General features: G+C 46.3%; 1 pseudogene across 1 annotated transcript; it reads right to left on the reverse strand.

Moving 5' to 3' along the window:
- Nucleotides 1–1,412: 1,412 nt before the first annotated feature.
- On the reverse strand, nucleotides 1,413–27,448 carry LOC149311420 (galectin-1-like; annotated as a pseudogene). The gene is made up of 4 exons (XR_016281793.1): nucleotides 27,303–27,448; nucleotides 7,121–7,197; nucleotides 3,100–3,262; nucleotides 1,413–1,545 (listed from the first exon to the last, which is right to left on the reverse strand). The product of XR_016281793.1 is annotated as a galectin-1-like (transcript).
- Nucleotides 27,449–27,535: the final 87 nt, after the last annotated feature.

Genomic DNA, 27,535 nt, shown 5'->3' on the forward strand with positions numbered 1-27,535 from the left:
GGCATTTTGCCGCTTCCCCGCAGCCTGAAAAGCGGCGGATCGGGGCCTCAGCGGCTGCCGTTCTAGCCACTAAGGCCCCGATACACTGGGGAAAGGGGCGGGTACAGCCCGTCCCAAATAGGCGGGCTGTAACCCGCCATAGATCCCCTATACTGGCAAAGGGGCATGTCTGCCCAAAGCAGTGCTGGTCCATGAGCCATCGGTCGCTGGTCCATAGCAAGTTTCCAAAAGGGAAAGAAACTGTTGTGCCCAATCGACTCAAATCTGTTACCAGTCCCTACAGATAAAAAAAGAAAGAAAAACCTTCAAGTTTGCCATATCAAACTGTTGTGGCCATTGGTTTCAATTATGTCTTTCTATCCTGGGAGCCCTCTAAGCATCAGCAGCCAATGGCTCAAGGAACAGGAGTTACACCATCCTAGATGACCTTTGAGGTACTTTCCCACCCCATTCTTCTACCTCTAGCATTGTCTTTAAACCTTTTAGACACAGTCCTTCTAGATTTATTTCTCTGTACTTCATCACCAGAAGCATCTAAGGCAAGGATGGGCAACCTTTCAGTTGTGGCCCAAAAGGGTTGTCTATCTGACACACAATCTTCTCTTCCTCCTCTCATTTCATGGAGAATTAGCTCCTTTTTTTAGTTCGGAAAGTTAATGAATGGGCTTACTCTGGAGTAGCCATGAACAGAAAATTTGGGAGAAAATCCAAATGGCTAACAGCTATTTCTGCTCCTGTTTACTTTGATTTAGTGCCACTCCAAGGGTTAGCCCACACTGTGCTAGATTAACTCTTTCACCAACACATCCCAAATTAGAAATCAGGTCCTAGGCCAAAAAGGTTTCCTTACCCTCCAACTGTCCCAACTTGTCCTCTGTCATCCCACTTTTTCAGCTGCTTTTAAAGTGTCCTGGTTTCTTCCTCCGCTTCTCACTCCCCCCCCTCTTTACCTTCAACTTACTTCAATTGCTGCAAACTGAGTTTAAAATACAAAAGTGGTTTTTTCTCCATAAACTCAGCAGGGGGAAAAGAGAGGAGGATGAGGTCTTGCCCTTTCCAAGCATCTCAGGCAAAAACAAACTGCTGCAGCCTCTCCAAGGTTGTGTGTTTTTCATCATTAATAACTTTTACCCTCTTGGCCACACTCTGACACGGCTTGGCCACATGTGCCCTGGTTTTCTTATGTGACATGAGGATATGCCTTTCTTCATCACTGCTCTAAACTATATGTCACAGGAAATGTTATTTGGAAGGGGAATGAGATGTGAAACAAGGTAAAAAGACACAAAGCGGAATCTATAGAGTTTGAACAATTTGTAATCCAGAAAAACTGAAAGAACCGAATCATATTCTCATTTGAGTCATGCCAGGTATCCTTCAGGATGCAAGACAAAAGATAGGTCCAAGGAAGGTCAGTCAAACTTAACAGATTTAATATCAAGATCGCCAGCAACAGATAAGCACTCTGCAGTTTCCAGTCTCAACCTGTTTGGGAACTTAAGTTCCTGCCCTTCAGGCAGCTTCAGCGTCAAAGGAGACACAGATCTGGAAAAGAGAGCAAAAATTAGAGCCATTCCCAAGAAGGCGTACAGGTCGACTCACCCTTATCTACTTGGGACCAAAGGTGTTTTGAGATTTGGATATTTTTGGATTTTGGAATATCGGCATTTGCATATACATAAATAATGAGATCTCTTGGAGATGGGGGACAAGTTTCAATTCAAATGTAGCCCTTACACACATAGCCTAAAGATAATTTTATACAGTATTTTAAATAATTGTGTGCATGAAACAAAGCTTGTGTCACTGAATCATCAGAAAGCAAAGGTGTCAATATCTGAACTACCCATGAAAAAAGCTTTTCGTTTTTGGAATAATTTGGATTTCAGAATTCTGGATAAGGAAGGCTCAACCTATATATAGATAATTTGAGTTTTGTCACCTTGACTTGCACAAATACTACAGCTTCCGTAATATGGTGTCTCAGAAGGTGATGGAGTCTCCTTTGGAGGTTTTTAAACAGAGGCTGGAAGGCCATCTGTCTGGTGTGCTTTGATTAGGTTGTATTTTGGTATGAGGACCTTTTCCCCCCTTTCTTCTTCAGGTGACTCCAGTCTTTGATAGAAGTAGCTCATGATCTGTGCCACACCCAGCACTTGATCTAGTTTTGGCCTAATAGAACTCCTCCATCTTCTGCTTCCTATCATGTAGTCTATTTGATTTTTGTATTGGCCATCTAGTGATGAAATTCATTGTGTTAGTTTTGGCCCAGCTTTCTGATCTATTCAGGTCATTTTGAATTTTGATCCTCTCCTCTGGGATATCAGCTACCTCTCCTAATTTGGTGGCATCTGCACCTTTGTCAAACATGCCCTCTATTCCTTCATCCAAGTTACTGATAAAGATGTTGACTAGCATTGGGCCTAGGACAGAATCCTGTGGCACCCCACTAGTCACTTCTCTCCAGAATGAGCCTTTGTTGATTTCCCTTTGGGTTTGGTCAGTCAGTCAATTACAATTCCACTTACTGATCAAATTGTCTAGCCTACATTTTACAGTCGGCCCGCCTTATCCATGGATTTTTTATCCACGGATTCAAGCATCCATGGCTTGAAAATATTTTTTTAAAAGTATACATTCCAAATAGCAAACCTTGATTTTCCATTTTATATTAGAGACACCATTTTCCTTTTCCATTATATTTAATGGGACGTGAGCATCCACGGATTTTGTTATCCATGGGGGGTCCTGGAACCAAACCCCAGCGAATAGCAAGGGCCCACTGTACTACCTTTTTTCCAAGGATATAATGGAGACCTTGTCAGAGGCCTTACTGAAATCAAGATACATTATGTCCACAGCATTTTCTTCATCTACCAAGTTTGTGGCTATCAAAAAAAGGAGATTAGTCTGGCATGACTTGTTTTTTTTGAAAAACCTATCTTGACTATTAGTAATCATGCATTCCTTTCTGTTTAATGATCAGCTCTAGAGAGAGTGTCGTTTACCAAGTTTTGGTGAAAAGCCATCTTGGGTCATTTCATTCTCATCAGCCCGGGGCCGATCCTTGATTATTCCCAGAAGGGGTTTCTTGCTCACCTTGGTCTCTTCTCCCCGATGGAAGGGGAATTCTGATTCTCCCAGTTCATCTCCTGCACTCTTAGAGTTGCAAACAATAGTCCTGATGTCCCCATGAAAATCAAATCGAGGGTTGAAGTGAAGGATCAGGTTTGTTTCATCCCAGCCCAGGTTGAGGGAAAAGCTAAAACAAAGAGGGCTTAATAGAATGGGGCTCTCCTAGCATCCATCAATAAGAACAACAACAACATTTATTTATATCCAGCTTCCCCCCAAAATTGGGACTCAAAGCAGCTCACTATTTAAACAATGCAATGAGAAACATACCCCCAAAAACCATAGTTCCTGAGTTTAGGGCAGCCATTTAGAAGGCCCTCTCTCTTGTTCTCACCAACTGTGCTTGTGATGATGGTGGGACTGAGAGAAGGGCATCTCCGGATGAACTCTGAGCCCAGACTAGCTCATCCAGGGAGATACGGTCTGCCAAACAGCCTGGACTTCAGCTATGTAGGACTTTATAGGTCATAACTAGCACTTTGGATTGTGCCCAGAAGGAAATTGGTAGCTTAGGTGGAGCTGTTTCAACAGGAGCATTGTGTGGTCTCTATAATCTGCCCCAGTTAACAGCCTGGCTATAGCTCTTTCGACCGGCTGAAGTTTCTGAACACTGTAGTTTTCTGTGGGTTTTTTGGGCTGCAACCACACAGCCCAAAAAACCCACAGAAACGTATGGATGCTGGCCATGAAAGCCTTCGATTTCCAAACACTCTTCAAAAGACAGTCCCAGGTACAGTGCATTACAGTAGTCAAATGGGATGTTAACTAAGGCATGTACCACCATAGCCAGATCTGATGTCTAGCTGCCCAACTGGCATCTCAGGAGCCTCAGTCATCCTAAACCTGCCATCTAGAGGTGTTACTACACCTCCCATATGCTCCAGCTATTATTTATTTATACCCACCTTTTCCCTGCCCAGAGATATAGCTAAAGTTAAAAGAGGTGTAGCTAAAGGTACACATCATAAATAAAAATATAAATAAACTGCTCATAGAATTAAAAGCATGGCCGTGAAAAGAAAAACAATACATCACATTATGAAAGACTCCCTCCCATGAGCAATCAGACCTCAAAGGCCTGCCAAAACAAGGGTTTTCACCTGTCTAGGGAAGGATAACAAGAAGATGCTATTCTTTGAAGATAGTGCCTGTGAACAGTCACCAAGAAGGCCCTATGTTCCCACTAAATGTGACTCTGAGGAGATAAAGAAAAGAACAGCCAGTGGCCAATGATTATGTACTTTGTAGTCCAAAACATCTGGTGGCCTTCTGTCTCTCCTTTCGTATGTAGGCATAGACTTTTTTTTATCCTACCCATGGAATTATATTATTTTTGAAACTAGTAGCAGCATTTGAAATTGCATAAAGTTTTACATGTGAGTTTCCCCTCAGAGGTCTAGGCTTATAGATCTGACCTCCTCTGTTTGGTTCAGGTAAGGTGGAATGCATTTATACAAGTTATAAAGGAAAGGTGAGCCACTGTGACCCTCCAGTGTTTTAGGACTATGGCTCCCATCAATCTTAACCCACGTGTCCCAGTTCTCATCAGTCTCCTAGACAGAAGAGAAGGATGGTGAGAAGTTCAGCTTAAAAACATCTGGAGGGCCACTGCTGCCTACCCCTGCTAGAAATGATCAGATAGGTCTGGAATCCATTTGGTTAGTCCCAACTAAAGTAGACCCATTCAATCAATGGGTGAATGTTGAGTCAACACACAGTTAAATCCCATTGATAGTCAAGACTACCAACAGAATTTAGGCCATTGAGTGTACATAATACCAACTATCAGATTATTGCTATTGTGCACCTTCAAGCCATTTCTGATTTATGTTGCCCCTTTCTGGGTTTTTCTTGGCAAGAATTATTAAGAAAACATTAGCTGTAAATAATACTAGCATCTAAATAGTATGTCTAAATACTATGGGAGGAAGATTATTTGGTTAATATTTAAGTCCATCTGTTACCCATGCTGCTCCATATAAATTTTGGTATAAATGATAGTTCTTAATGACCCCTAGATGAACTCTAATAGCCTGTCCACCATTGCCAGCAAGGCATGAGGACATGTACACACACCCCTGAGGGGTACCCACATCATCATATCTAAGGAGTTGCATAAGAGGATTATCATAGGACCAGGAAGAGCAAATATTTGCCTTGCCTGAGGCTCTTGCCCCCTCCCCAGGGTCTGTTGTCCGAGCAGCTTAAGACCACTAAGACAATCCGACAGGGACATCCAGGTGAAAAGAAAGTAATTAAACACCTTTGTTCTCACCATCACGCACCTTTGCCAGAAGCAAGATTTTGCCTATAAATACTCTCAGATTTGCTTGTTCACTGGGCCAGTCTGGATGTCAGGGGGAAACTCTGTCCCCTTGAACCCTGACCTGGCTCCTAGCTTCTGATTCCTGGCCAGTCATTCCATGGCTGAGCCTCATGCCATCCTCATCATATTCCATTTGGATTCCTGGAGGTAGTCTACATTCTGGTACGTATCACCCCAGTGATGCCTAAAATCCTATTCCATGCTAACCTATGCTTTTCCTGAGCCTTGTATGTGTGTGTGTATGCTAGTGAATCGTATGTGTTTTTCCCCTTATAAATAAATTGGTTATTAATTCTAGAAGTCTGTCTCAGCTCCATTTACTGGAATCCCCTGGTCTACTCCGTATACATATCGGGAGACGATTCTGCAAGGGCCGTAGTAGTAGGCCCTCCTCTTGCAATATTTGAGCTAATAACAGTAATAATAAAATTCCCCTAAACGGACCCTTGGCTACACATCTGTTCAGATCATCCAATGATTAGACACCTGAATTTGCCAAAGCCCAGCTATTCTTTCTAGGTTTTAGGAGTTCATCACACTGGGGCTAATTGCAGCACTAAAGGGAGATTAAAGCACATTTAAAGCATCCCGTAAGTAAAGCCCAAATGGCAAGTAATTGCGGGAATGATTATCACAAGCAATTGCGCAGATAAAGTTATATCAGAAATGCCTTGTCACTGAAATCCTGAGGTACAAAGATGCATGTTAATGCTTCTTTGTGACCACTTCAATGCCGGGTTTTGTGCGACGTCGTGTAAAATTGTTTAGCATAATTATGTGATTTTTGCAGGATATTCATGGGATAAACTCTTCTTCGTGTGATAAACTCCTTAGATTCAACAGAGATCAAGCAAGAAAAGAGGAACGTTTGCACCAAAACAAAAGGATCCTAATGTTTAACTATTGTAAGCATATTGCCAAAGCACTTTAACACTTTGACTATAGTTCCTGAATAATAATAAAGGAATCTCAGTGGAATTAAATGAGAGTAAAATTACTGCACATATACCAGCCAGCTAAAGTAGCCCTCCATATCCATAGATTCTGTATCCACAGATTCAAGCATCCACAGCTTGCAAATATTTTAAAAATATATAAATTCCAAAAAGCAATTTTGGAACTGATTTTGCCATTTTATATAAGGGCCACCATTTTACTATCCATTGTATTTAATGAGACTTCTTATTGTTCTTGTATGGATTTTGTTATCCACCGGGGATTGTGGAACCACATCCCAGTGTGTAATTGCCAAATGCCTTTTTAAACAGAAAGAGGCAATGGAGAATGGAACCATAAGCTGTATCTGTGTATCTGACCTAAGGCAACCATAAGCTGTATCTGTGTATCTGACCTAAGGCTATGGCAAAAACAACACTTTCACATTTGACTGTAAGCAACCTATGAAATACATGCCCCAAGAAATACAAAGTTTATTGTTAGTGCTTAAAGGGAAAAAACAGATTTAAAATAAATTGCTAAAAAATCTTCTGATATAGTTTTGAGTCACAAAAGGCTACAGCTGGTAATATGAAGACCATTTTTAAAGGGGAATTAAATTCTGAAGCAGAGCCGGTGTGTTGTGTAGATAATGAACCAGACAATCCTCATTTTAGTTAAGTTCTTTTTAACTAAAAAGCCTACAACCCAATGAATACAAACCTCGTGGCCTCTGGCGACACTTTGCCTGTCACTTTGATGCATTCTCCAGACTTGATCTTGGAGTGGGCAACCAGTTTCTAAAAAGGGAAGAAAAGATACAAAAGCAAAGAGCTTCATTAGCTTCACAATTTCTTATATACTACTATCAACACGAGTATATTCAGTAGACCAGGGTTTCGACATAGCCATGAAGTTTCCTGAGGGACTTTGAACTAGTTGCTGTTGCTAGGCCTAATCTACCTCACAGGGTTGTTGTGAGGATAAATGTGGGGAGGAGGCCCAGGTGTGCATGCTGCATTTTGCTTCCAGAAAGAAAGGAGAGGATTAAAGTATAATAAATTGTTAGCATCACGGAGTTTTTGTTACGCCGCTTCAAGTCAACTCCAACATATGGCGAGCATATTATAGAGTTTTCGTGGCAAGGTTTATTCAGTGGAGGGCTGCCTCTTAGGCTTAGGCTGGAAAACTATAAATTACCCAAGGTCACCCAGTGGGTTACTGTGGCTGAGTAAGGTTTAGGATCCTGGTTTCCCAGGCTGCATCTACATAGCTGCATCAATGCAGTTTGACACTGCTATAACATCCTGGGCTCCGAATTGTAGAATGTGTTGTTTTGTGGAGATATTTAGCCTTCTCTGTCAGAGAGCTCCAGTGCAGCAACAAACCAAATCCCAACATCCCACAGGATGGAGCCATGACAGTTAAAGTGGTGCCAAACTGCATTAATTCTGCAGTGTGGCAGCAGCCCTAATCCAGTATTCAAACCACTATAGCGGCTTTACCATGCTGATTCTTATTAATACTGCTACATTGCTTTTATCATATACCGAACATGCTCCCTAATAACACTTGCTAGCTTCTAAGATACACAGCTCATTGCTTCCTTGATCCTTTCTGGACCAAACAATGGAAACTCCCAAGGGGCAGCAGGAAAAAAACACACAGCAAGTTCAATGGGGTTTGGTTATGAACAGAGATTGAATTGAGTTACCATTATTGTCTAGAGAAGGATATAGGCAAGATGTGTGGCATCCACATTTCTAAATATGCTACAGGTTGAGTCTCCCTCATCTGAAATTACAAAATCCAAAATACAGTGCTACCTCGGGTTACGAAATTAATTCGTTCCGCGGCGCCGTTCGTAACCCGATACATTTCCCAACCCGAAAAGGCTTTCCGTTAGCGCTGGAAAGCCGCTAGCCGCGCTTCGCATTTGAATTTCGCGCCGAAACGCGCCGAAATGAATTTCGTAACCCGAAAAATCTTTCGTTACCCGGAACAGTTTTTTCCAATCTAACTTTTTCGTACCCGGAAATTTCGTAACGCGATCAATTCGTATCCCGGGGTACCACTGTATTCCCAAAAACAACACCTCATGGATGGCTGAAAGAGTGACACCTTTGCCTCCTGATGGTTCAATGTAGACAAACATTGTTTAATGCACAAAAATTATTTAAAATATTGCATAAAATTACCTTCAGGCTATGTCTATGCAGTGTATATGAAACAAAAATGAATTTGGGGTTTAGACTTGGGTCTTATTTCCAGTATATTCAAATAAAGGAATTCTGAAATCCAAAAAAATGCTGAAAGCCAAAAGACCTCTGGACCAAAGCATTTCGGATAAGACACTCAACCCGTATTCACATTGTGTAATCCTGTGCGACAGACAGTGGGGCATAGCGGTTTGAACATTGGACTATGACTCTGGAGACCAGGGTTTGAATCCCAGCTTGACCATGAAACCCACTCAATGACTTTCAGCAAGTCATACTCTCTCAGCCTCAGAGGATAGCATTGACAAACCTTCTCTGAAGAAATGTGTCAAGAAGACCCTATGATAGGTTCACTTGAGAGTTGCCATAAGTTGGAAACAACCTGAAGGCACACAACAACAATAACAAATTCCTATGTGGTGAAGGTTGGACTGGATGACCTTTGGGGTCTCCTCCAATTCTATAAATTGATGTTTAAACTCTACAGTAATAGGATAGAGTAGACTTTAAACATCAGTGTAGAGAACATTTCAGTTTCAATAACATAACTGTTATATTTCCATAACATAACACTGATATGTTATTGAAATATAACTGATATGTTATTGAAATATAACTGATATGTTATTGAAATATAACTGATATGTTATTGAGGCTGAATGTAATCAGGGCACAAACCAGGAATGGGAAACATGTCTCAGTGTATAGAAATACAACAGATTAATAACAAAAAACCATACACAAGACACACACACCCCACTCCAGTTCTATAATTCAAAGATATAGCTGTGTTCATCTCTATGATTAGTAAATAGAGATCTTGTAGCAGCTTTGAGACTCACAGAAAGAAAGAAGTTGGCAGCATGAGCTTCCCTAGGCTAAAATCTCCTTCCTCAGATGCATTTGAAGAATGCAACTCCAAATCCAAATGCATCTGAGGAAGTAGACTGAAGTCTAGGAAAGCTCATGCTGCCAACTTCTTTCTTTCACTTAGTTTCAATGGTGCTACAAGATCTCTATAATTCTATACACTGATATTTAAACTCTACAGTAGCAGGACAGGCTAAAATTGCAACAGATTAAAAAAATACACAAAACACATTCGCGGTGCAGAGAAGCCCCAGCGTCCAAACCACAGGGCTCCCCAGTACTGCAAAAAAAGAAGCGCCAAAACGGCGCTTCTTTTTGCAGTGTGGTTATGGCACCGTGAGGCGCCAATGGTGCACTCGCGGCATGATGTCTGCTGCACAACGTGTGGACGCAACGCATCCGCTACATCAAGATGGTGGCGCCCGTGTGGAATGGGCGCCACCATTTTGTGCGTGCTCCGTGCGTATTAGGGTTAGGGGCGTCAGGAAGTGACGCCCGTTTCTAACCCTAGTATGTGCAGAGCACGTACTATAGGTCCGTGCGGAAGATGGATTGAAATCGGCTGAGGAAGTGTGTGTCATCCAACAAGTTTGACTCCACTTTAATTACCATGGATCCATCCTACATTATCCTGGGATGTGTAGTTTGGGGAAGCCCCAGAACCCCTTGGTAGAGAAGGCAGCATTTTCATCGCTCTCAGGATAAATGTCTTTTGTAAAGCTAATTGCTGTTAAACGTAGAACAAGGATCCAGCAGTGACTGCACTTAACAACATCCCTCTTAATCCAAAAGAGCCATTTGTATGTCCCTACAGCCCACTAGTCCCCTACACTATGGGTATATTTTTAAAACATTTGTAATTATGTCTTGTTTTATTTTATTGCAAGCCACCCTGGGATCTTCAGATCAAAGGCGGGATATAAATATTTTAATTAATAAATAAATGGATAGAAGTCCTGTATAGATACATTGCATGTTGTCCTGATCTTTTACTGCCCTGGGCCCATATTCCTTATTTCTGTTTTGTAGACGTTTGATGCTTAATGGTCACGGTTTCTTTGCCTGATCATTCCATGCAATGTTTTTGCAACACACTGATTACTCCTTACTCTGTTGGTATAATAATTAATGTTTACATCTTATATGCAAGCACAACTTTTCATGGACTCTGTTTATTCCTTGTACTAAAGTTCAGTTTTTCTAACTATATTGCAATGAGATTGATTGATATATTTGACAATCCTTGGCTTCCAAAGAATTTTGGTTTGGTTTGAGAGCTGGAATTCAACAAGACCTCTAAGGTCCCCAATGACCTAACCCTGGTCAAAAGCCTACATTGTGATGGCCAGAAATGCCTCCCAAATGAGGGAGCCTTACATCCTAACTCTAATTCAAAAGCTAAGATTGTGTGCTACTGTTTGGTGTATAGTTATTTTGGATTGAGTGTCAGATGTATTATCTGGAGCCATATTGCAAGGCCAAATGGGGAAGAAGAAGCAAGACTCTGATGTTGGGGGACTGTTGACATCAGAATAGCTCATTGCCATGGCGATGTCAACAGTCCCATTGTGGCTCATGCCACCATGGCAACCCATGATGCTCCTGGGACTCCACTGACCCATCCCAGCCACAGACTCAAGGGAGGTTGCCGCTCAGACAGACCATGGTGGATGCCAGGCGGAGGAGTCAAGTGGGCCGCTGGATAAAGGCACTCCACGAAAGTCAAGCTGGCCACCTCTGGGCCCAAAGGAGAAGGCAAGTTCACTGTTTTTGTGGACTTGCTAAGAGGGAGGCATGTTTGCAGCCCGAGGCCAGTGGAGATCCAGACCCTGAAGCTGGCTGTTGTCAGTTGATGGACCTGGTGGAAACCGGTGGATGTTGGGGGACAGAAACTGGTAGAGTCTGTATTCAGAAGCTGGTGGATGTCATAAGGCAGAAACTAGAGGAGGTTTGCAGACATGAGCCGGTGGAAGTCCTCCATCAGAAGCCAGCTGATGGAAGCCAGTAGATATCTGTGGATTGAAACTGGAGCATGTCTGTGTGTGGATGTCTCTGGCGAAGGATGCTCTTGGAGGATCTTGCCCTCTGTGTGAGTGTATGAGTGTGTGAATGATTGTGGGAGTGAGTGAGTGTGGGAGTGTCAGGGCCAAAGAACCAAGATTTGAAAAGCCAGGAAAACATTGCAGTGAAATTGACAGTTTATTTGAATTCCAAAGAGAGCCTCACTCCCAGACGAGTTAGTGTCAAATCTGGTTTGTGTCCACAACCATCCCATCTTTAAGGATTCTCTTCCCAAGCCCCCACTTGTCCAACCCCAGCCTGCCTTCTTTCTATCCTAACAAAGAACTCTTTCAACTTGCTGCTCCAACTCTCTACCGCCTATCAATCCACCTCTCCCAGGAAAGAAGGCATTGCTTTGTTTACCATCAAAGTCTTTCCTCAGGAAACAACAAAGTCATATAAAGTCACCCCTCTGTTTCCACGGACTTGAAATCCATGTCCCTTGCATATACATGAGTGGGAAACGGAGGGGGAAATAATGGACCATGCACCCATGATCCGCACTCGCAGCCACCCACAGGAGTGTGCCCACATTCAAGCCAATGGGGCGCCTTTCCATTTTGACGGAGGGTGGAGGGGAGGGTGGAACAGATGTCCCACAAAAACGGAGGGGCGACTGTACTCTAACTTCTCCAATAATTGCTTTCTCTGGTGCGCTTGGTAAAGTCCCTTTGACCTCCTGAGGAGAAACTTTAAAATGATGCCCGCCTTGCTGATGCACTTTGCACCTCCTATCTCTGAGGAAACGTGTTTCAATGGACACTGGTCTAGCTCTTTGCTTGGCTAGAGCTGCTCTTTTTGCTGGACAGGATCTGCTTCATGGTCACTTGCCTTACTTTTGTGCCTGGCTAAGGGCCATCGTACCTCTGAGGAGGAGTTATTATTGACTGCTACCGACTTAAGACCTCACTGGTTGCTGACTCTCTGGGGTTAAACCAATTGGATGGCAGCCCATCTCCACTCATTATTGGTCCATTACCCTCAAGGGTCAAACTAATTGGATGGCAGCCCAACGTTGATCCTCATTGGTCCCTGGCTCTCTGGAGTCAAAGCAATTCGCTTGCAGGACCTTCATCCGCCCCAACTCTCCTTAGTCAAACCGATTGGATGGAAGCTTGACAATCGATCCTCATACGTCCCAGACTCTCCGGAGTGATACGGATTGGATGGCAGCTTGACACCGATGCTCGTCTGTTCCAGACTCTCCAGACCCAACTAGCTCCCAAGCATATGTCGATCCTCTTTGGTCCCTGATTGTCTGGGATCATACTTACTGACTTGCAGCTCGACATTCACCCTCTTTGGTCCCTGACTCTCTAGAGTAATAGCGATTGGATGGCAGCCAGATATCAATCCTCATCGGTCTTCAACTCTCTGGAGTCATACTGACTGGATGACAGTCCGACGTCGACTCTCAGCAGTCCCTGACTCTCTGGAGTCATACCAACTGGATACCAGTCTGACACCAACCGCTGTTGGTCCCTGACACTCCGGATTCATACCAACGGTCTTGCAGCCAGACTTCAATCCTCGTCAGTCCCATCTGACTTGGTCCCTGACTCTGCGAGGTGAACCAAACTGATTTAGATATTCATATGTCCATGATGTTCCAGAGTCATTGGTTCCTGACTCTCCTGGGTCAGACTAATTGGATAGGTGCTCGATTTTGATATTCATCCGTCCATGACGTTCCAGATTCGTACCAATTTACTTGCAGCCTCACATTCACCTTCATATGTCTCTGACTCTTAGGGGTCATATCGACTGAATGGCAGCCTGACCTTGACCCTCGTCGGTCCCTGACACTCCTGGGTCATACCAATTGGATAGGTGCCCGATTTCGATATTCATCCGTCCATGACGTTCGAGAGTCGTACCGAATGGCTTGCAGCCTGACATTCACCCTCATCGGTCCCTGACTCTCTGGAGTCTTACTGATTGGATGGCAGCCTGACCTCGAACCTCATCGGTCCCTGACTCTCCTGGGTCATACCAATTGTTTACGTGCCCGATTTCGATATTCATGATGTTCCAGAGTCATGCCAATTGGCTTGCAGCGTCACATTCACCCTCATATGTCCCTGACTCTCTGGGGTCATAATGATTGAATGGCTGCCTGAAATCGAACCTTGTCAGTACCTGACTCTCCTGGGTCATACCAATTGGATAGGTGCCCGATTTCGATATTCATCCGTCCATGACGTTCCAGTGTCGTACCAATTGCCTTTCAGCCTGACATTCACCCTCATCAGTCCCTGACTCTCTGGAGTCTCACGGATAGGATGGAAGCCTGACATTCACCCTTGTCGGTCCCTGATTCTCCTGGGTCATACTAATTGGATAAGTGCTCGATTTCGATATTCATCCGTCTATGATGTTCCAGATTCGTACCAATTTACTTGCACCCTGATATTCACCCTCATCGGTCCCTGACTCTCTGGAGTCATAACAATTGGATGGAAGCCTGAATTTGAAACTCTTCGATACCTGACTCTCCTGGGTCATACCAATTGTATACTTGCCCGATTTCGATATTCATGATGTTCCAGAGTCATGCCGATTGGCTTACAGCCTCACATTCACCCTCATATGTCCCTGACTCTCTGGGGTCATATCAACTGAATGGCAGCCTGACATCGACCCTCGTCGGTCCCTGACTCTCCTGGGTCATACCAATTGGATAGGTGCTCGATTTCGATATTGATCCTTCCATTACTTTCTAGAGTAGTACCGAGTGGCTTGCAACCTGACATTCACCCTCATCGGTCCCTGACTCTCTAGAGTCATACCGATTGGATGGCAGCCTGAATTCGAACCTCGTCTGTTCCTGACTCTCCTGGGTCATATCAATTAGATATGTTCCCAGTTTCGATATTCATGACGTTCCAAAGACTTACGGATTGGATGCCAGCCTGAACGCGAACCTCGTCGGTCCCTGACTGTCCTGGGTCATACCAATTGCATAGGTGACGATTTCCATATTCATGACGTTCCAGAGTTGTACCGAATGGTTTGCAGCCTAACATTCATCCTCATCGGTCCCTGACTCTCCTGGGTCATACCAATTCGACCAGGGCCCGCTTAACATATTATTCCATCCATGACGTTCCAGAGTCGTACCGATTGGCTTGCAGCCTGACATTCACCGTCATCGGTCTGGAGTCTTATAGAATGAATGGCAGCCTGACCTCGACCCTCGTCGGACCCTGACTCTCCTGCGTCATACCAATTGGATAGGTGACCAATTTTGATATACATCCATCCATGACGTTCTAGAGTCATACCAATTGGCTTGCAGCTTCACATTCACCCTCATCGGTCACTGTCTCTCTGGAGTCATACTGATTGGATGGCAGCCTGAATTCGAAACTCGTCCATTCTTGACTCTCCTGGGTCATACTAATTGGATAGGTGCCCAATTTCGATATTCATCCGTCCATGACGTTCCGGAGTTGTACTGAATGGCTTGCAGCCTGAAATTCACCCTCATCGGTCCCTGACTCTCTGGAGTCATACCGATTGGATGGCAGCCTGAATTTGAACCTCGTCGATTCCTGATTCTCCTGGGTCATACCAATTGTTTACGTGCCCGATTTCGATATTCATGACGTTCCAGAGTCATGCCGATTGCCTTGCAGCCTCACATTCACCTCCTATGTCCCTGACTCTCTGAGGTCATACTGTTTGAATGGCATCCTGAAATCGAACCTCGTCGGTACCTGACTCTCCTGGGTCATACCAATTGCATAGGTGCCCGATTTGGATATTCATCCGTCCTTGACGTTCCAGTCATACTGATTGGCTTGCAGCCTGACATTCACCCTCATCGGTCCCTGACTCTTTGGAGTCATACCCATTCGATGGCAGCCTGAATTCGAAATTCGTCGATTCCTGACTCTCCTGGGTCATACCAATTGTTTACGTGCCTGATTTCGATATTCATGACGTTCCAGAGTCATGCCGATTGGCTCGCAGCCTCACATTCACCCTCATATATCCCTGACTCTCTGGGGTCATACTGATTGAATGGCAGCCTGAAATAGAACCTCGTCAGTACCTGACTCTCCTGGGTCACACCAATTGGATAGGTGCCTGATTTCGATATTCATCCGTCCATGAAGTTCCAGTGTCGTACCAATTGCCTTGCAGCCTGATATTCACCCTCATCGGTCCCTGACTCTCTGGAGTCATAACAATTGGATGGAAGCCTGAATTTGAAACTCTTCGATACCTGACTCTCCTGGGTCATACCAATTGTATACTTGCCCGATTTCGATATTCATGATGTTCCAGAGTCATGCCGATTGGCTTACAGCCTCACATTCACCCTCATATGTCCCTGACTCTCTGGGGTCATATCAACTGAATGGCAGCCTGACATCGACCCTCGTCGGTCCCTGACTCTCCTGGGTCATACCAATTGGATAGGTGCTCGATTTCGATATTGATCCTTCCATTACTTTCTAGAGTAGTACCGAGTGGCTTGCAACCTGACATTCACCCTCATCGGTCCCTGACTCTCTAGAGTCATACCGATTGGATGGCAGCCTGAATTCGAACCTCGTCTGTTCCTGACTCTCCTGGGTCATATCAATTAGATATGTTCCCAGTTTCGATATTCATGACGTTCCAAAGACTTACGGATTGGATGCCAGCCTGAACGCGAACCTCGTCGGTCCCTGACTGTCCTGGGTCATACCAATTGCATAGGTGACGATTTCCATATTCATGACGTTCCAGAGTTGTACCGAATGGTTTGCAGCCTAACATTCATCCTCATCGGTCCCTGACTCTCCTGGGTCATACCAATTCGACCAGGGCCCGCTTAACATATTATTCCATCCATGACGTTCCAGAGTCGTACCGATTGGCTTGCAGCCTGACATTCACCGTCATCGGTCTGGAGTCTTATAGAATGAATGGCAGCCTGACCTCGACCCTCGTCGGACCCTGACTCTCCTGCGTCATACCAATTGGATAGGTGACCAATTTTGATATACATCCATCCATGACGTTCTAGAGTCATACCAATTGGCTTGCAGCTTCACATTCACCCTCATCGGTCACTGTCTCTCTGGAGTCATACTGATTGGATGGCAGCCTGAATTCGAAACTCGTCCATTCTTGACTCTCCTGGGTCATACTAATTGGATAGGTGCCCAATTTCGATATTCATCCGTCCATGACGTTCCGGAGTTGTACTGAATGGCTTGCAGCCTGACATTCACCCTCATCGGTCCCTGACTCTCTGGAGTCATACCGATTGGATGGCAGCCTGAATTTGAACCTCGTCGATTCCTGATTCTCCTGGGTCATACCAATTGTTTACGTGCCCGATTTCGATATTCATGACGTTCCAGAGTGATGCCGATTGCCTTGCAGCCTCACATTCACCTCCTATGTCCCTGACTCTCTGAGGTCATACTGTTTGAATGGCATCCTGAAATCGAACCTCGTCGGTACCTGACTCTCCTGGGTCATACCAATTGCATAGGTGCCCGATTTGGATATTCATCCGTCCTTGACGTTCCAGTCATACTGATTGGCTTGCAGCCTGACATTCACCCTCATCGGTCCCTGACTCTTTGGAGTCATACCCATTCGATGGCAGCCTGAATTCGAAATTCGTCGATTCCTGACTCTCCTGGGTCATACCAATTGTTTACGTGCCTGATTTCGATATTCATGACGTTCCAGAGTCATGCCGATTGGCTCGCAGCCTCACATTCACCCTCATATATCCCTGACTCTCTGGGGTCATACTGATTGAATGGCAGCCTGAAATAGAACCTCGTCAGTACCTGACTATCCTGGGTCACACCAATTGGATAGGTGCCTGATTTCGATATTCATCCGTCCATGAAGTTCCAGTGTCGTACCAATTGCCTTGCAGCCTGATATTCACCCTCATCGGTCCCTGACTCTCTGGAGTCTCACGGATAGGATGGCAGCCTGACATTCACCCTCGTCGGTCCCTGACTCTCCTGGGTCATACTAATTGGATAGGTGCTCGATTTCGATATTCACCCGTCCATGATGTTCCAGATTCGTACCAATTTACTTGCAGCCTGACATGCACCCTCATCGGTCCCTGACTCTCTGGAGCCATACCAATTGGATGGAAGCCTGAATTTCAAAGTCGTCGATTCCTGATTCTCCTGGGTCATACCAATTGTATACTTGCCCGATTTCGAAATTCATGATGTTCCAGAGTCATGCCGATTGGCTTGCAGCCTCACATTCACCCTCATATGTCCCTGACTCTCTGGGGTCATATCGACTGAAAGGCAGCCTCATATCGACCCTCGTCGGTCCCTGACTCTCCTGGGTCATACCAATTGGATAGGTGCTCGATTTCGATATTGATCCTTCCATTACGTTCTAGAGTAGTACCGAGTGGCTTGCAACCTGACATTCACCCTCATCGGTCCCTGACTCTCTAGAGTCATACCGATTGGATGGCAGCCTGAATTCGAACCTCGTCTGTTCCTGACTCTCCTGGGTCATATCAATTAGATATGTTCCCAGTTTCGATATTCATGACGTTCCAAAGACTTACGGATTGGATGCCAGCCTGAACGCGAACCTCGTCGGTCCCTGACTGTCCTGGGTCATACCAATTGGATAGGTGACGATTTCCATATTCATGACGTTCCAGAGTTGTACCGAATGGTTTGCAGCCTAACATTCATCCTCATCGGTCCCTGACTCTCCTGGGTCATACCAATTCGACCAGGGCCCGCTTAACATATTATTCCATCCATGACGTTCCAGAGTCGTACCGATTGGCTTGCAGCCTGACATTCACCGTCATCGGTCTGGAGTCTTATAGAATGAATGGCAGCCTGACCTCGACCCTCGTCGGACCCTGACTCTCCTGCGTCATACCAATTGGATAGGTGACCAATTTTGATATACATCCGTCCATGACGTTCTAGAGTCGTACCAATTGGCTTGCAGCTTCACATTCACCCTCATCGGTCACTGTCTCTCTGGAGTCATACCGATTGGATGGCAGTCTGAATTCGAATCTCGTCGATTCTTGACTCTCCTGGGTCATACCAATTGGATAGGTGCCCAATTTCGATATTCATCCGTCCATGACGTTCCAGAGTCGTACCGAATGGCTTGCAGCCTGACACTCACCCTCATCAGTCCCAGACTCTCTGGAGTCATACCGATTCGATGGCAGCCTTAATTCGAACCTCGTCGATTCCTGACTCTCCTGGGTCATACCAATTGTTTACGTGCCCGATTTCGATATTCATGACGTTCCAGAGTCATGCCGATTGGCTTGCAGCCTCACATTCACCCTCATATGTCCCTGACTCTCTGGGGTCATACTGATTGAATGGCAGCCTGAAATCGAACCTCATCGGTACCTGACTCTCCTGGGTCATACCAATTGGATAGGTGCCCGATTTTGATATTCATCTGTCCATGACGTTCCAGTGTCCTACCAAGTGCCTTGCAGCCTGACATTCACCCTAATTGGTCCCTGACTCTCTGGAGTCTCACAGATAGGATGGCAGCCTGACATTCACCCTCGTCGGTCCCTGACTCTCCTGGGTCATACCAATTGGATAGGTGCTCGATTTCGATATTGATCCTTCCATTACGTTCTAGAGTAGTACCGAGTGGCTTGCAACCTGACATTCACCCTCATCAGTCCCTAACTCTCTAGAGTCATACCGATTGGATGGCAGCCTGAATTCGAACCTCGTCTGTTCCTGACTCTCCTGGGTCATATCAATTAGATATGTTCCCAGTTTCGATATTCATGACGTTCCAAAGACTTACGGATTGGATGCCAGCCTGAACGCGAACCTCGTCGGTCCCTGACTGTCCTGAGTCATACCAATTGGATAAGTGACGATTTCCATATTCATGACGTTCCAGAGTTGTACCGAATGGTTTGCAGCCTAACATTCATCCTCATCGGTCCCTGACTCTCTGGAGTCTTACCGTTACATGGCAGCCTGTCCTCGACCCTCATCGGTCCCTGACTCTCCTGGGTCATACCAATTCGACCAGGGCCCGCTTAACATATTATTCCATCCATGACGTTCCAGAGTCGTACCGATTGGCTTGCAGCCTGACATTCACCGTCATCGGTCTGGAGTCTTATAGAATGAATGGCAGCCTGACCTCGACCCTCGTCGGACCCTGAGTCTCCTGCGTCATACCAATTGGATAGGTGACCAAGTTTGATATACATCCATCCATGACGTTCTAGAGTCGTACCAATTGGCTTGCAGCTTCACATTCACCCTCATCGGTCACTGTCTCTCTGGAGTCATACTGATTGGATGGCAGCCTGAATTTGAAACTCGTCGATTCTTGACTCTCCTGGGTCATACTAATTGGATAGGTGCCCAATTTCGATATTCATCCGTCCATGACGTTCCGGAGTTGTACTGAATGGCTTGCAGCCTGACATTCACCCTCATCGGTCCCTGACTCTCTGGAGTCATACCGATTGGATGGCAGCCTGAATTTGAACCTCGTCGATTCCTGATTCTCCTGGGTCATACCAATTGTTTACGTGCCCGATTTCGATATTCATGACGTTCCAGAGTCATGCCGATTGGCTTGCAGCCTCACATTCACCTCCTATGTCCCTGACTCTCTGAGATCATACTGATTGAATGGCATCCTGAAATCGAACCTCGTCGGTACCTGACTCTCCTGGGTCATACCAATTGCATAGGTGCCCGATTTGGATATTCATCCGTCCTTGACGTTCCAGTCATACTGATTGGCTTACAGCCTGATATTCACCCTCATCGGTCCCTGACTCTTTGGAGTCATACCCATTCGATGGCAGCCTGAATTCGAAATTCGTCGATTCCTGACTCTCCTGGGTCATACCAATTGTTTACGTGCCTGATTTCGATATTCATGACGTTCCAGAGTCATGCCGATTGCTCGCAGCCTCACATTCACCCTCATATATCCCAGATTGTCTGGGGTCATACTGATTGAATGGCAGCCTGAAATAGAACCTCGTCAGTACCTGACTCTCCTGGGTCACACCAATTGGATAGGTGCCTGAATTCGATATTCATCCGTCCATGAAGTTCCAGTGTCGTACCAATTGCCTTGCAGCCTGATATTCACCCTCATCGGTGCCTGACTCTCTGGAGTCTCACGGATAGGATGGCAGCCTGACATTCACCCTCGTCGGTCCCTGACTCTCCTGGGTCATACTAATTGGATAGGTGCTCGATTTCGATATTCACCCGTCCATGATGTTCCAGATTCGTACCAATTTACTTGCAGCCTGACATTCACCCTCATCGGTCCCTGACTCTCTGGAGCCATACCAATTGGATGGAAGCCTGAATTTCAAAGTCGTCGATTCCTGATTCTCCTGGGTCATACCAATTGTATACTTGCCTGATTTCGAAATTCATGATGTTCCAGAGTCATGCCGATTGGCTTGCAGCCTCACATTCACCCTCATATGTCCCTGACTCTCTGGGGTCATATCGACTGAAAGGCAGCCTCATATCGACCCTCGTCGGTCCCTGACTCTCCTGGGTCATACCAATTGGATAGGTGCTCGATTTCAATATTGATCCGTCCATTATGTTCTAGAGTTGTACCGAATGGCTTGCAACCTCACATTCACCCTCATCAGTCCCTGACTCTGTAGAGTCATACCGATTGGATGGCAGCCTGAATTCGAACCTCATCTGTTCCTGACTCTCCTGGGTCATATCAATTGGTTATGTTCCCGATTTCGATATTCATGACATTCCAGAGACTTACAGATTCGATGGAAGCCTGACCTCGAACCTCGTCGGTCCCTGACTGTCCTGGGTTATACCAATTGGATAGTTGCCGATTTCCATATTCATGACGTTCCAGAGTCGTACCGAATGGTTTGCAGCCTGACATTCATCCTCATCGGTCCCTGACTCTCCTGGGTCATACCAATTCGACCAGGGCCTGCTCAACATATTATTCCATCGATGACGTTCCAGAGTCGTACCGATTGGCTTGCAGCCTGACATTCACCGTCATTGGTGTGGAGTGTTATGGATTGAATGGCAGCCTGACCTTGACCCTCATCGGACCCTGACTCTCCTGCGTCATACCAATTGGATAGGTGACCAATTTTGATATACATCCGTCCATGACGTTCTAGAGTCGTACCAATTGGCTTGCAGCTTCACATTCACCCTCATCGGTCACTGTCTCTCTGGAGTCATACCGATTGGATGGCAGTCTGAATTCGAATCTCGTCGATTCTTGACTCTCCTGGGTCATACCAATTGGATAGGTGCCCAATTTCGATATTCATCCGTCCATGACGTTCCAGAGTCGTACCGAATGGCTTGCAGCCTGACATTCACCCTCATCAGTCCCAGACTCTCTGGAGTCATACCGATTCGATGGCAGCCTTAATTCGAACCTCGTCGATTCCTGACTCTCCTGGGTCATACCAATTGTTTACGTGCCCGATTTCGATATTCATGACGTTCCAGAGTCATGCTGATTGGCTTGCAGCCTCACATTCACCCTCATATGTCCCTGACTCTCTGGGGTCATACTGATTGAATGGCAGCCTGAAATCGAACCTCATCGGTACCTGACTCTCCTGGGTCATACCAATTGGATAGGTGCCCGATTTCGATATTCATCTGTCCATGACGTTCCAGTGTCCTACCAAGTGCCTTGCAGCCTGACATTCACCCTAATTGGTCCCTGACTCTCTGGAGTCTCACAGATAGGATGGCAGCCTGACATTCACCCTCGTCGGTCCCTGACTCTCCTGGGTCATACCAATTGGATAGGTGCTCGATTTCGATATTGATCCTTCCATTACGTTCTAGAGTAGTACCGAGTGGCTTGCAACCTGACATTCACCCTCATCAGTCCCTGACTCTCTAGAGTCATACCGATTGGATGGCAGCCTGAATTCGAACCTCGTCTGTTCCTGACTCTCCTGGGTCATATCAATTAGATATGTTCCCAGTTTCGATATTCATGACGTTCCAAAGACTTACGGATTGGATGCCAACCTGAACGCGAACCTCGTCGGTCCCTGACTGTCCTGGGTCATACCAATTGGATAGGTGACGATTTCCATATTCATGACGTTCCAGAGTTGTACCAAATGGTTTGCAGCCTAACATTCATCCTCATCGGTCCCTGAGTCTCTGGAGTCTTACCGTTACATGGCAGCCTGTCCTCGACCCTCATCGGTCCCTGACTCTCCTGGGTCATACCAATTCGACCAGGGCCCGCTTAACATATTATTCCATCCATGACGTTCCAGAGTCGTACCGATTGGCTTGCAGCCTGACATTCACCGTCATCGGTCTGGAGTCTTATAGAATGAATGGCAGCCTGACCTCGACCCTCGTCGGACCCTGACTCTCCTGCGTCATACCAATTGGATAGGTGACCAATTTTGATATACATCCATCCATGACGTTCTAGAGTCGTACCAATTGGCTTGCAGCTTCACATTCACCCTCATCGGTCACTGTCTCTCTGGAGTCATACTGATTGGATGGCAGCCTGAATTTGAAACTCGTCGATTCTTGACTCTCCTGGGTCATACTAATTGGATAGGTGCCCAATTTCGATATTCATCCGTCCATGACGTTCCGGAGTTGTACTGAATGGCTTGCAGCCTGACATTCACCCTCATCGGTCCCTGACTCTCTGGAGTCATACCGATTGGATGGCAGCCTGAATTTGAACCTCGTCGATTCCTGATTCTCCTGGGTCATACCAATTGTTTACGTGCCCGATTTCGATATTCATGACGTTCCAGAGTCATGCCGATTGGCTTGCAGCCTCACATTCACCTCCTATGTCCCTGACTCTCTGAGATCATACTGATTGAATGGCATCCTGAAATCGAACCTCGTCGGTACCTGACCCTCCTGGGTCATACCAATTGCATAGGTGCCCGATTTGGATATTCATCCGTCCTTGACGTTCCAGTCATACTGATTGGCTTGCAGCCTGACATTCACCCTCATCGGTCCCTGACTCTTTGGAGTCATACCCATTCGATGGCAGCCTGAATTCAAAATTCGTCGATTCCTGACTCTCCTGGGTCATACCAATTGTTTACGTGCCTGATTTCGATATTCATGACGTTCCAGAGTCATGCCGATTGCTCGCAGCCTCACATTCACCCTCATATATCCCTGACTCTCTGGGGTCATACTGATTGAATGGCAGCCTGAAATAGAACCTCGTCAGTACCTGACTCTCCTGGGTCACACCAATTGGATAGGTGCCTGATTTCGATATTCATCCGTCCATGAAGTTCCAGTGTCGTACCAATTGCCTTGCAGCCTGATATTCACCCTCATCGGTCCCTGACTCTCTGGAGTCTCACGGATAGGATGGCAGCCTGACATTCACCCTCGTCGGTCCCTGACTCTCCTGGGTCATACTAATTGGATAGGTGCTCGATTTCGATATTCACCCGTCCATGATGTTCCAGATTCGTACCAATTTACTTGCAGCCTGACATTCACCCTCATCGGTCCCTGACTCTTTGGAGTCATACCCATTCGATGGCAGCCTGAATTCGAAATTCGTCGATTCCTGACTCTCCTGGGTCATACCAATTGTTTACGTGCCTGATTTCGATATTCATGACGTTCCAGAGTCATGCCGATTGCTCGCAGCCTCACATTCACCCTCATATATCCCTGACTCTCTGGGGTCATACTGATTGAATGGCAGCCTGAAATAGAACCTCGTCAGTACCTGACTCTCCTGGGTCACACCAATTGGATAGGTGCCTGATTCCGATATTCATCCGTCCATGAAGTTCCAGTGTCGTACCAATTGCCTTGCAGCCTGATATTCACCCTCATCGGTCCCTAACTCTCTGGAGTCTCACGGATAGGATGGCAGCCTGACATTCACCCTCGTCGGTCCCTGACTCTCCTGGGTCATACTAATTGGATAGGTGCTCGATTTCGATATTCACCCGTCCATGATGTTCCAGATTCGTACCAATTTACTTGCAGCCTGACATTCACCCTCATCGGTCCCTGACTCTCTGGAGCCATACCAATTGGATGGAAGCCTGAATTTCAAAGTCGTCGATTCCTGATTCTCCTGGGTCATACCAATTGTATACTTGCCCGATTTCGAAATTCATGATGTTCCAGAGTCATGCCGATTGGCTTGCAGCCTCACATTCACCCTCATATGTCCCTGACTCTCTGGGGTCATATCGACTGAAAGGCAGCCTCATATCGACCCTCGTCGGTCCCTGACTCTCCTGGGTCATACCAATTGGATAGGTGCTCGATTTCAATATTGATCCGTCCATTATGTTCTAGAGTTGTACCGAATGGCTTGCAACCTCACATTCACCCTCATCGGTCCCTGACTCTGTAGAGTCATACCGATTGGATGGCAGCCTGAATTCGAACCTCATCTGTTCCTAACTCTCCTGGGTCATATCAATTGGTTATGTTCCCAATTTCGATATTCATGACATTCCAGAGACTTACAGATTCGATGGAAGCCTGACCTCGAACCTCGTCGGTCCCTGACTGTCCTGGGTTATACCAATTGGATAGGTGCCGATTTCCATATTCATGACGTTCCAGAGTCGTACCGAATGGTTTGCAGCCTGACATTCATCCTCATCGGTCCCTGACTCTCCTGGGTCATACCAATTCGACCAGGGCCCGCTTAACATATTATTCCATCGATGACGTTCCAGAGTCGTACCGATTGGCTTGCAGCCTGACATTCACCGTCATCGGTGTGGAGTGTTATGGATTGAATGGCAGCCTGACCTTGACCCTCGTCGGACCCTGACTGTCCTGCGTCATACCAATTGGATAGGTGACCAATTTTGATATACATCCGTCCATGACGTTCAAGAGTGTACCGCTTAGCTTGCAGCTTCACATTCACCCTCATCGGTACCTGACTCTCTCGAGTCATACCGATTGGATGGCAGTCTGAATTCGAATCTCGTCGATTCTTGACTCTCCTGGGTCATACCAATTGTTTACGTGCCCGATTTCGATATTCATGACGTTCCAGAGTCATGCTGACTGGCTTGCAGCCTCACATTCACCCTCATATGTCCCTGACTCTCTGGGGTCATACTGATTGAATGGCAGCCTGAAATCGAACCTCATCGGTACCTGACTCTCCTGGGTCATACCAATTGGATAGGTGCCCGATTTCGATATTCATCTGTCCATGATGTTCCAGTGTCCTACCAAGTGCCTTGCAGCCTGACATTCACCCTAATTGGTCCCTGACTCTCTGGAGTCTCACAGATAGGATGGCAGCCTGACATTCACCCTCGTCGGTCCCTGACTCTCCTGGGTCATACCAATTGGATAGGTGCTCGATTTCGATATTGATCCTTCCATTACGTTCTAGAGTAGTACCGAGTGGCTTGCAACCTGACATTCACCCTCATCGGTCCCTGACTCTCTAGAGTCATACCGATTGAATGGCAGCCTGAATTCGAACCTCGTCTGTTCCTGACACTCCTGGGTCATATCAATTAGATATGTTCCCAGTTTCGATATTCATGACGTTCCAAAGACTTACGGATTGGATGCCAGCCTGAACGCGAACCTCGTCGGTCCCTGACTGTCCTGGGTCATACCAATTGGATAGGTGATGATTTCTATATTCATGACGTTCCAGAGTTGTACCGAATGGTTTGCAGCCTAACATTCATCCTCATCGGTCCCTGACTCTCTGGAGTCTTACCGTTACATGGCAGCCTGTCCTCGACTCTCATCGGTCCCTGACTCTCCTGGGTCATACCAATTCGACCAGGGCCCGCTTAACATATTATTCCATCCATGACGTTCCAGAGTCGTACCGATTGGCTTGCAGCCTGACATTCACTGTCGTCGGTCTGGAGTCTTATAGAATGAATGGCAGCCTGACCTCGACCCTCGTCGGACCCTGACTCTCCTGCGTCATACCAATTGGATAGGTGACCAATTTTGATATACATCCATCCATGACGTTCTAGAGTCGTACCAATTGGCTTGCAGCTTCACATTTACCCTCATCGGTCACTGTCTCTCTGGAGTCATACTGATTGGATGGCAGCCTGAATTCGAAACTCGTCGATTCTTGACTCTCCTGGGTCATACTAATTGGATAATTAATTGGACTAATTGGATGACCATTCTTCGCCTAAAAGCCGGCAGAGGTGCGTCTCAGCTGCCCTCTGGCCGTCGCCGCAATTGGGCAGCTGCGCTGCTGTAGATGACAAGTCCTGTGGCGGCTCCTCCGTGTTGGTGCGCAGCTGCGCAGTGTCCTCCAAACACGGAGGGCCGTCCAGCAGCGCAGCAGCAGCCCCAGAAGCAACAGCACAGTCCTTGGGGGCGAGCGGAGGCGGGACGGAGGAGGAGGGCCAGACGCGCTGGTTTTGAGTGCGTCGCTCTCACCGACACACCCCCTCTCCCCGCCTTCCTCCAGGTGTACCTGGCCCCCTGGATGAACACTAGCTTGCTGGGGAGCCGCAGATGACAAGTCCTGTGGCGGCTCCTCCGTGTTGGTGCGCAGCTGGATTCTGACACTGAGTGTGTGTGTGTGTGTTAGTGTGTTTGTGTGTGTGAGTGAGTGAAGCGGAGAGTCTGTCTTTGTCTGTGTCTGTCTGAGTGAATGTGATGAACCAGTGCATCTTCATGGGTGGAAGCCAGGGATGAAGTCTCCAGACAGAAGACAGGGATGCGTCTGGGTTGAAGCTGGCGGAAGGCAGAGCCCATCCCTCTTACCTCTTGCATTCTTGTCTTGCAGGAACGAGAAGCTTTGTCGTTGTTGTGGTGTGAGAACTCTGTGATTCAGCCATCTTCCTGAAGCAAAGCCAGTCTTTGTCTATTGTCTGGATTGTTGTTGTGATTAACCGCCTTCAAGTCGATTTCATCCCACTGTGAACCTGTGGATGATACTTGTCTGGATATTTACTTGTAAAATCTGCTTTCAAAAACCAATAAATATGTTTTGGAAA

The sequence above is a fragment of the Sceloporus occidentalis genome, unplaced genomic scaffold (assembly GCF_023333645.1).
Source record: "Sceloporus occidentalis isolate IW3139 unplaced genomic scaffold, rSceOcc1.0.p SCAF_6, whole genome shotgun sequence".
In the NCBI taxonomy this organism is placed as follows: domain Eukaryota; kingdom Metazoa; phylum Chordata; class Lepidosauria; order Squamata; family Phrynosomatidae; genus Sceloporus; species Sceloporus occidentalis.